Below are 11,082 nucleotides of genomic sequence, written 5' to 3'. Positions count from 1 at the left end.
TAGCACATCTATGGTCGATTTCATCTTGTGCTTATTTTGAGTTTGAGCTGGGGTTCCTTGGTTCCTCTACTACTGAGTCATGGACGGGATTTTCATACTAGCACTTAGTGTAGGTTTTGTTTCAGCAGGTGTCCTTGAGTTTGTATCCAATGTTCTTCTAACAGTAACTCGTGTTTTTTTGATTTGGTAGTCTTGGTTCATTCCTGTATTTTGAGGTGAAATCTTTTTCCTTCAAGTGATGAATGAATTGTTTGACGTTGATAAAAAATAAAAAAAAAACATTAGAAAAACACTTACCCATTGGCGGCAGTTAATGTGCAAAAAGAGTCCAATGTCTATGAGAAGAATGTAATAGGAAATAAAAAAAGATGTTTGATTTGGTTTCCAAGGGGAACAATTGTGGAAGATTAATTGGCAGTATACAATAAACCATATACTTTTTGAATATTGTCTCTACGTACATTATGGGTGGTCTATGTAAATTATGGAATGGACATCAGTCATCTAACACTAGCAGATGCCCGTGCCTAAAGACACATTGAAATGTATCCTAATCTCAACTTAAATAAATTGACCAGCTCTACAGGATAGTTGTAATATCTACCAAGCGTCAGTTATCATTTTGAGATATTTTTCTATTTGATCATATAAGACAACATTATTTTACATAGAGGTATATTGCCTAAAAAGTGAGAATAGAAATAGATAAATTTATTCTTAGTATCTTTTAAAACAAAATGATCCGATGGTTACAAATTTAACATGAAGTGATCTAACGGTTGTAGATGTTGCTCTCATTTATATGCTAGACATTTTCAACAAAAATCGCACTGTTTTATAATATAATATAACTAGCGTATACTCGTGCCTTCAGGCACGGCTCGAACAATCAGCACACAAAAACAAATACTGAACTTGCGTGCAATATATCAACCCGTATCCAACAAATTCAACTATGCTATAAACAATAACGCAACATATCTATTGATAAACATCATAATCTTAATGAAAATGAAATGGGTAGCAAATATACAAACAATAATGGAAGAACTCACCTCGGTGGTTTCGGTGAAGTAGATTTTGGTAGTATTAAACTTCCCGAGAGAGGGAGAAGATGGGAGAGGTAGAGAAAGTAAAGAAGAAGAATGTGAAAATCATATGAACGATGTATAAAAAATTCTATTTTCGATGATTTCCATGATGTACGTTTGATAGCCTAGAAATAGAAAAGGAGGATGCTACGGATACCGACCCAAGTACACAAATTGTACGTACCGACCATTTGCGGGGCCTACTCTGAACTCGCATGGATGATCCGAGCCGTTCAATATAATTTTAAAATAAAAACCAAGTGGGTATATGGAAAATCAGCTCCATCCGATATGTATAAGTGCTCGATCCAATCTTCTCATTTTTCATTAAATTTTTCCATTTTTTTTTTATTTTTCAAAAATGGGAAGATTTGATCAAACACTTACACATATTGAATGGAGCTGATTTTTCACGGGCCCACTCGTTGTTTTTTAAAATTATTGAACGGATCAAATCATCTGTGCGGGGCCGTCGGTGGCCATGGTCGGTGTGCTCGGTTAGGTATCCATAGAGTTTTCGACTAGGAAAAGGAATGTTGGCTTTGATTTCGGTAATCTCGGTGGCTTTGATTTCAGTTTTGTACAAAGGTTAATATGATTTTGGTTTTCACTTGAATAATGCCTTAATGGGTGGTTTTGGATACAATGCTTTAATGTGAGTAATTTATGAGAAGAGAGAGAGAGAGATCGCTTCATTCCTTTGATCCAACGGCTATAACCTTATCACTAAGTACGATCGAACGACTGCAGATGCATATATGTTTGTATGGGTAGACATTTTTAAAGAAAACCTCTCAATTTTATAATATAAATTTTTCAAATGTAACTATAAGAGGTTACTTGACATTTCTCAATATATAAATGCCGTGTGTCGCAACCATAGGACTCCTCACCGATGCCACGTTGTTTTAACCATAGGCGTCCTCACTAATTATGACTTTGCTTTAATATATAGTTTAGATATAGATTTCAAGGACTTTCAACTCCAAACAAACATGGCTTCTACTTAAATTCCTTTCATCTCGCCGGAGGAAAAGTAAGGTACGTCATATTTGGCGAATACTCATGATACACAGAATGCTCATTGGACAACAATATAGATTACAAGCTTGAATACTTCACATAAAATTAATGCCATTTACTGGAATGAAAAACACCCGTATCATGCAAATAAGTAAACATTGTAAACATCATTCCAACATCATTACACCGGTAGAAAACGAAGTACGTACAACCTCCGAAACGACATGCAACCATCATTCCACGTGGTCTACACATAGCCTCCAATGGCATAGACTTAGGCATAGTGAGCCATTGCCCTTCAGACATGTCCACCAACTCATCACTAATCCTCACCCACTTGCCAAAGCTAGCCCCACCACTCGATTGGCAAGTCCTAGCCCCAGGCAACTCCTCCTTCCAACGCCAAATGGTATTTGGTTTTCTCGACCTTCAAACCGCTTTGGCCTAAAACTCGTGGGGTCCTCCAACACCTTTGGATCTCTATGAATGGCCCATGCATTTACCAATAGCATTGTATCACGGGCCATGTCATACCCTCTTATGGTGCAGTCATCAGATGACTCATGTGGCACAAGGAGTGGTACTGCTGGAAATAATCGGAGGGTCTCGTTGATGATGTTTTGAAGGTAGGGTAGTTTTGAGAGATCCGATTCATCTACCAAACGGTTAGCACCAACGATTGCGTCTAGTTCAGCTCTAGCCTTGTTTCAAATTTTGGAGTGGTTGAGCAGAAGTGACATGGCCCACTCGATAGTCATCAATGTTGTGTCAATTATCCTGCTACTAGCATTGTACCTACACGTTGACGAAGATTATGGTTAAGATTTTTTAGTCAAAGAGATCTGCATGGTGCATTAATTATTACTACCATTTTGGATATTTGCAGTAAAAAAATCTTCCATTTAGAATCGATGGGTTCGACTTCCATAATTATAAAAACTACTCTCCCAGTCTCATATAATTTCATTTTTTGGCACTTGTCTCACTCAAAACACTTGTCTTTATTTCACAATCTATAATATTTTCTATGATTTCGATATTTTTATTTGACAAAATTAATTGAGATCTATCAAATAATATTCATATTAAATATAAAACAGGAGCAACAATTTGAGACGGAGAGAGTATTAACACTCCAAACTATTAACTAAAAAAAAAAATCCTATTTTGACACTATGTCGTAATCACCCATCTTGTGTGATTAGACAACCTCCGAATCTAATTAGGCTACATCAAAAATGTATAGAGCAACACGGGACCATAGAAAATACTTTTAAAAGGTTGGAATATTGCCTTACGGCCCCGTAGTGCACCCATGAAACTACAAGTCCTCGATTCCCATTTTTACGGCTTGGTCCTAAATTAGTTATTGTAATAAACAAATTTCAGTGCTAAACCTACACTGAAACAGATTTCAACTGTAGGTATTCAACCAAACTGAAGTTAATATTTCAATAACCTACACTGAAACAGAGATCCCAACTGAAACTGAAAAATGCAAGTTTGATCCAACACAACTGAACTTGAATAGGGATCACAACTAAACATGCACCACGTTTGAACCAACAAAACTGAACCTAAGTGCTAAACTTGGTTCAACAGGTTTGAACCAGCTTTGGACCAAAAAACTGGAACATAGAACCACAAAACAAAAACAAAAACAAAAAACAAACTGCTTGGGAGTTACTGTTTCATGTTCTATTTCACTCCCCGATGGATATTATTTTCATCACCATTCGCTCACGGTACTACTTCGCAGAACTGGACAGCTTATGCCTAAGAGAAACAAAATTGAACTCACAAAGACAGATCCTCTTTTCTTCTCTTCCACGCTGATTCTTCGTGGCAAACCCCATGCCAATCTGGATAGGCCAACGACTGAAACAAATATCGGGCCACCCTTCCACAGCCTAGGGTGCCCAAATTCAAACTAGCAAAATTCTTTATTTTCAGGAATTCAATACTGTCAAAGTCTCCAATACCAATGACAAGAACCACATGAAACCCCACAACTTTAGCATCTTTTGTGCTTATCGGCCCACTGTATATGGAGTTGTTCTTGCATGCTTTAGTGAAAGTTGGATATACTTCCATCTCGCCTGCTATGGGATGAAAAGTTAGAATTGTTTGTAATTCCGCGTCGATTTTCTTCAAGTCCTCAAAACCATACCGATCAAACAACCACCTTGGGATGACCGAATTGATCACCCGTATCTTTTTGGTTATCGAGACCGTTGGAGCCTGTATACATTCACAAAATAAAAGATTGTGACACATGACACTCAAAAAACAACTTCCAAAAGAAAAACAAGTTTAATTAGTTGGGTAGATTTTATTCGGAGTTTTATAGGCATGGATGGCTATCAAGTAGTGAAATCCAGCAGGCATAGCAGGAGGATTGGTTGTGCTATGGAAGTAGGACTTGAAGGTTTCGGCTCTGGCTCTAGAATCTTTCAAAGCTCTGCCTATATTGGAGAGCATCTAGATTGAGGACTAAATCTCTGTTCATTCTTAGCAATTTATGTTTTGTTGGGCCAATAATAGCCTTTCTTGAAACAGAGATTGTCACTGAAATCCTTTTGGTTGGACACTCCAAACTAATGCATTTTTATTGATATTCTCACTTAATTTAAACAAGTACACTACACCTCTCTCTCATACTAGAATTTGTGTCAACTCTCAATTACTCTTACACTCACTCACTCACTCACTCACTCACTCTTGAATGTCTCACTCATGCCCTCCTACACTGGGTGCTCTCACCAAACACACTTACGCAAATGAGCTCCTATTCCCTATTTATAGGAAGCAAAGGAACTTTCCAAAATAAAATAATCTTATAGTTATTCTCAAAGCTAGCTTCTATAGAAACCTAGACTATACTAAATCTACTACAATTCTAAAAGTCTATGGAGAAACTCGAAAGACTCTATCACAATCCATAAGCTTCCAAATATTCCGAAAGTTTCTAGCATGACTCAACATGGGCAGCGGCATTAGTAAATGAGGGGGTTCGTTGGACTAAAAAACAAGTACTAGAATTTCGTAACTTTTCTAATTTAGTTTTTCTTTTATATTGTCGGCCCTAAATTATTCATATGTAGCCAAAGTAATTAGAAATTAACTTAAATTTGTAAGCAAGTAGATAATTTATCACAACAAAACAAAACAAACTAGGCATAATAAGCTTTCAACTTAAATTAATATTTTTTTTTTATATAGAACTTTGTATATACTCACCCGTCTCCATTTGCTGGTCTCTTTTGCAATTTTTAATTTAATAAGGGAACACAACAATTGCATTTCTTCTCACTTTTTCATTTATCCTCCAATCACTTCCTTTCATCCTTGCTTTGTTAGGACTACTAATTTAAAATATGAAGGTTAAAAGAGAGAATTTATTAAAAATTGCCCATTTCATTTTGAAGTGGGATAATTTTGCAGATAGCAAAAAGTGCTAGCTGAGGGGGAAAAAAAAGGGACAAAGAGAGTAAAAATATCTTTATGTTTTTTTCACCCAAAAATTCTGAAGCCACGTACCCTTGTAACCCGGTTCACTTCGAAGAAGTTCAAAAGATTCTAAAAGTGTTCATTCTGGAGAATTCTAGAGAAATTCAAAACATTCCCAAAATATCCGAAGACTTCAAGAGAGTCGGTGATGAGCAACCCATGCACAACTTGTGCATAGGACTTATCAAGAAAAACATGTTGGTCAAAAGCATAATGAGCACCACTCTTGTTGGATTCTGCGGTTGGACGACACAGGCTTCCACTGCTCCTTTCTCTTACCTAAAAACTTCTTGATTAAGGCTCTGTTTGTATAGAGACCCGTAACTAATTTATTTAATGTTAATATTTTATAAATGCATGGTTATTGAGAAAGGAAGTGAAATAATAGTATTTATGTGATTTGGGGCTAAAGTGATAGAATTGGTTGTGAAAGGGTACAAGTGTGATATGTTCTTGGGCTAGTATATATAGGAGGGTGAGGGAGTAGAGAATCATTTTTCTCCTCCACTTCCCTCACGTCTCTCTCTCGGTTCCCTTCCGCTCTCTTGCTCTTTTTCCAAAAAATCACCCAAACACCTCAAAACCTTCACAAACTAAACTTCATTCCTCGTTCTACGCGTGATTTTGGGCTTGCTTTTCGTCGATTAGAGTTTGGTGTGGAGTATTTCGGTCGGATCAAGATTTTCGGAAAGCTAGGGCAACTTCTTGGGTTCCGTGCTTCGACTTCGAGGTAGGAATTCTACCTCTCAATATATGTAAAAGATGTGTTTTCTAGCCTTGCAATCGTGTCCATTGTTGTTGTTGTTGTGCTTGAATTCTCGAAAATCTGCAGAAAATTTGCTCGAAACGTCACTGTATCAATATGGGCTTTTTGTCGTATTGATCCCATAAGAAAACAGAAGCTTCAGAATTTCTGATTTGCTTGCTGTATCAATACGGTCATTTTGGCTGTATCGATACCAGGAGCTTATGGACAGTTTTTTTTTGCTTTTTGTTTTGAACTTCATCGTTTCGACCCTTGATCACTTCTAACTTGATCTAAACACTTCCAAATCACCCCGTAACATGATTAATCGTATTCGTTGAGTTCATGGAGTATCGTTGCATTTCTTGTTCTTATTCAGTAGAATTTGACGTCGATTACCATATGAACTATGATTGGGTTGGAATGACACATTGTGAGAGTATGAAACGCTTGAACACTTTTGGACACAACAAAAACATTCGGGGCCCATTGACGGGTGGGTGCCTGGCAGGGGTATCGGGATCCCTTAATTGGCCTGGCACGAGCTTCGGCTCATGACACATACGACGAAAGGATTTTGGACTCATGATAGATGGAAATGGTTCTAGTTTGAGTTGCTTATGATCGTTTAGTGGTTGTTCGAGTTTGTTGATCTAAGTTCATTGGTTATCCTTTGGTTCTTTGTTCATGTTCCTGCCTTGAGATCATCCTAGCATGTTAGTGTAGAATTCTTTGTTGGGCTAGTGTGACTCAAACCCTCCATCATTTTCAGGTACTAACTCAGGGCAATAGCTAGCATGATTGAATGCCTGGACGTGGACATATTTTGAAAGCTAACGACGAGAAGTTACTTATATATCCATCTTTGTAAATTTTCTTTTGGAAGATGTATTAATTTGTAACTCTATTTGTAAATCTTTTGTTCTGGAATATTGTAAACTCTTAACTCTCTTTCAATACACAGTACTTATGTTAATTTGGGCCCTGGAGCCAAAGATGTAATATTGGAGAACTTTTGGATGTTGGATGAGATTATGGAAATGGAAATACTCCATTATTTTGGGACATCGTACGGATTACTGTGAGGTTTTATTTATGGAAATCCTTTATTATTATGTTAAAAATCAAGGGTGTGACAGTTTGTTTGGGGTGAAAATATTTTTCGCAACAATACTTTACACCAAATCAAGCGGAAAATAACTTAAGGCTGAAATCTCTGTAAGTCATTTTACCATTGCTGATCAGGATCCTCTCTTCACTAAATCAACAGTCACTTGCCAAGAAGTAGAATTTACATAGTTTCATTCTCTCTAGATACCTATTAGCTATCTCAAGCACCTCTCTCCTATGTATTGTATGTATATGTTTACATATATGTATATGTCGGTATGGAGGATTCGTATCCAAATTTGTTGCGGAGACATGATCTCCACATCCAACGAAACCCAATTTGTAACATTTCCCATCTTATTCTTCCAAAACCAATCACCTTGGCCATATGGGAGTATTGCGCTACAAAAGTTCATAGCACTTTTTTAAAGAACGTACCGAACACCAACAAATAGAATTTCAAAAATTGTTTTACATGTAAAAGATTTTGCATGAAAATATTTTTTATTGTAAAATATTTACGTCAAAACAAACGGAGCCTGAAGGAGGCATTTTTAACAAAAAGTTTCTTATCACCAATCCACATACCACAGGCTCTTGACGAGGGCTGCTTGCTCTGCTTCACCACCCCCATAAGGCTAGGGACGGACTGCACACTACAGAGATTTCTTCTCCTGCCTATGGTCACAACGCCATAGTTGGTGAACTACTTCTTCAACCAACCATGGTCAGCTTCATCAGGAATATTGTCCACAAAAAACAGTGAACAAAGGTTTCTCCACACCATTGTATCCATTCCCTTTGAATCTCCTATGCTTGTTAACGCCTGGAATCCATCCACCCTCCTCCACCTTCCACTACTACAATAAACCAAAAAGATCACAGCTACTAGCCGTGATTATAAGTTTTCCATCACACTCCTACTACTGTGATGGATTTGGGTGTGATTGTAAGTCACTCTGTTTTATCACGGTTATAAACCGTGATTGTTCCTCTTGGGCGTGATCATTTATCTTTTCTGGATGTGATTGTATGTCACTTTAGATCACGGTTTATAACCGTGATTGAAAGTTCAAAATGATCACACCACCATAAACTGAGATGAAAAAACATTACGCGTGATCTTTTCTTTGTATCACTAGACCATCTTTTCTTGTCATTGCCAAGTTTCGAACTCTTGCACCCTTAATTGATTTCTCATGCCCTTACCACTATGCTAGCCAAGAACTTCTGTTACATTAGGAAAACAAAAATATTTATACTTACTTCCTAAATTGAGAAAACTTTTTCTTTTTCTTAAAATTTGTTGAATTTTTTGAAATGCAATTAACATGATATTAAAATATATAAAAATACATATATAAACATTGTTTTAAAAATTTTAAAAATATGACAATAGATCTTTTGCCAATCAAAATTAGTTGTTGGTCACCATAAGATTTTCTTGGGGCGAAAAATTTAGTTTTAGCTAGTAAATTTAGTAGACAATAGTGTTTTTTGTTGTAGTGTATGCTTTGTATTTTATGAAAATTATCACAACCTATATATTGTTACATTATAGACAAACTTTAGATTTTTTTTTAAACTAACCATTTCACATGGATTTTGTGTTTATATTGAATTTCAATGGTGGCTTCGCAATTGGATTTTAATCCTTTTCAGATAAGGCTAAGCCATAGTAATATAATTACTTTTTACATAATATGTTAAACGTATACTTGGAAGACATCCGAAATAATTAAATTCCACTACTACAATAAACCATAAAGATTACGGCTCGCCCACTTGAAAATCGGGCACTAGTGGAACAGTCCGCCTGTCATCGAAGAAACAACAGGCACTGGTGGAACCCAGTCGTGGGATTTACCTTCTCCCTCTCTCAATCTTTTTGAGTGTGAAGATGAAGATGAAACATAAATTTTTTTTGGAATGAGTGTAATTAGGGTTTATCTTCTTACCTTTCGTAAAAAAGAAAAAAAAAACTTTTCAAAGTTCGTAAACGACATCGCTTTTCTCACATAACTTTTCAAAGTCTGCCTAAATGAGTACTAACCCGTCCACGTGAAAATTCAGACTGCGCGCCTAAATAGGTAGGCTTTTTATCTCGCCGTAAGAGTCAGATCATTTATCTCACTTTTTTCCGCGTTAAAGTTTTTTATCGCGCTACAAGAGTGAGGTCATTTCTCTTTTATCTCGCCACAAGGGCGAGATCTTTTATCTCATTCTTTTCCACCCTAAAATCTTTTATCATACCACAATCATACCACAAAGGTGTCTTTTTTATCACGCCACAAGAGTGAGGTCTTTTCTCTTTTATCTCGCCACAAGAGTGAGATCTTTTATTTCATTTTTTTCCCCCCTAAAATCTTTTATCACGGCACAAGGGTGAGATTGTTTTTCTTCTATCTCGCCGCAAGAGTGAGGTCTTTTATTTCGCGCTAAAACCCACTTTTTATCTCAGCTTTGAACTTAAACTGAGATAAAAAAAATTAAGCACCACTTTTTATCACACTTTCACTGAAAACCGTGATCTTTATGAATCTCCTTAGTGTGACGCATATCTATTATTGTAGTAGTGTTCTTGCCTTCCCTCATCGATTGTCTCTGTCTAGAATATCATCTCTTTTATCTCAGATGTTTAACACCCATAGTTGACCCCTTGTCGTTCCATAGCTTCACTCATGATCTCAGATAGGGTACCACATCTTTTCCAGCATCTAAAAAGTATTAAGTCCCTCAACATATTAATACGAGTTTACATCATAAGAGCTAAAGGTAAATGGAGGAACTACCCAGGGGCTTGCCCCAGTGAAAAGTACTTGGCTTTGCCCCAAAGTGGGCAGGGTCCGAGTCTTACTAGGCTAGAACCCGGTGAACTTGGTGCCCAGACCGTGGTGGCTGTTCAGTCACCCGCAATGGCGGAGCCATGCTGAGGCCCGGGGGGCCTCGGCTTCTCTCGAGCCCCCGAGTTTCACAAATTTTTTATTTTTTACGTAAAGATTTTAAATATTATTGATAATTATTCGTGTATAGCTACTTATAATTTTACTAATAATTTTGATTTGATTTGGTAAAAAACTGGTTATTTTACATTTTCATTTTTCAATTTCTTTTATAAATAAAAAATAAACACGTGAATGTTGAAGCAGCCTAAAGAAAAAAACAAAATGATTGGTATACTTCAACTGCATCATACTAGAATCATTTCAATATACATATGTAGGGGTGGCAATTTGAATCAAACTCATTAATCAACCCAAACCTACCTACTAGATAATAGATCCAACCCAATTTATTAATTAGTTGGGTTAGAATGGGTCCAACCCATCTAATCCATTTAATAATTGGATCTCAATTGGGCATTAATTGGGTCAACCTAAATGACCTAATAAGTCATAAATATAACCCAAAAAACAAAAATAAAAGAGAAAAGAAAAGATACGGTTCATGAATACGAAAGTAGAAATTGAAGTGGCAACTGGCAAGCAGTTCAAAAAAAAAAAAGTGGCAACTGGCAAGCCACCTCACTAAAGTTAGTCCCACTTTATTTACCCAAAACAAGGCAATTTTCCCTCTCTCTCTCTCTCTCTCTCTCTCTCTCTC

This window comes from Rhododendron vialii, chromosome 6a (genome assembly GCF_030253575.1).
Source record: "Rhododendron vialii isolate Sample 1 chromosome 6a, ASM3025357v1".
Classification (NCBI taxonomy): domain Eukaryota; kingdom Viridiplantae; phylum Streptophyta; class Magnoliopsida; order Ericales; family Ericaceae; genus Rhododendron; species Rhododendron vialii.
This window is presented reverse-complemented; position numbering follows the sequence as displayed.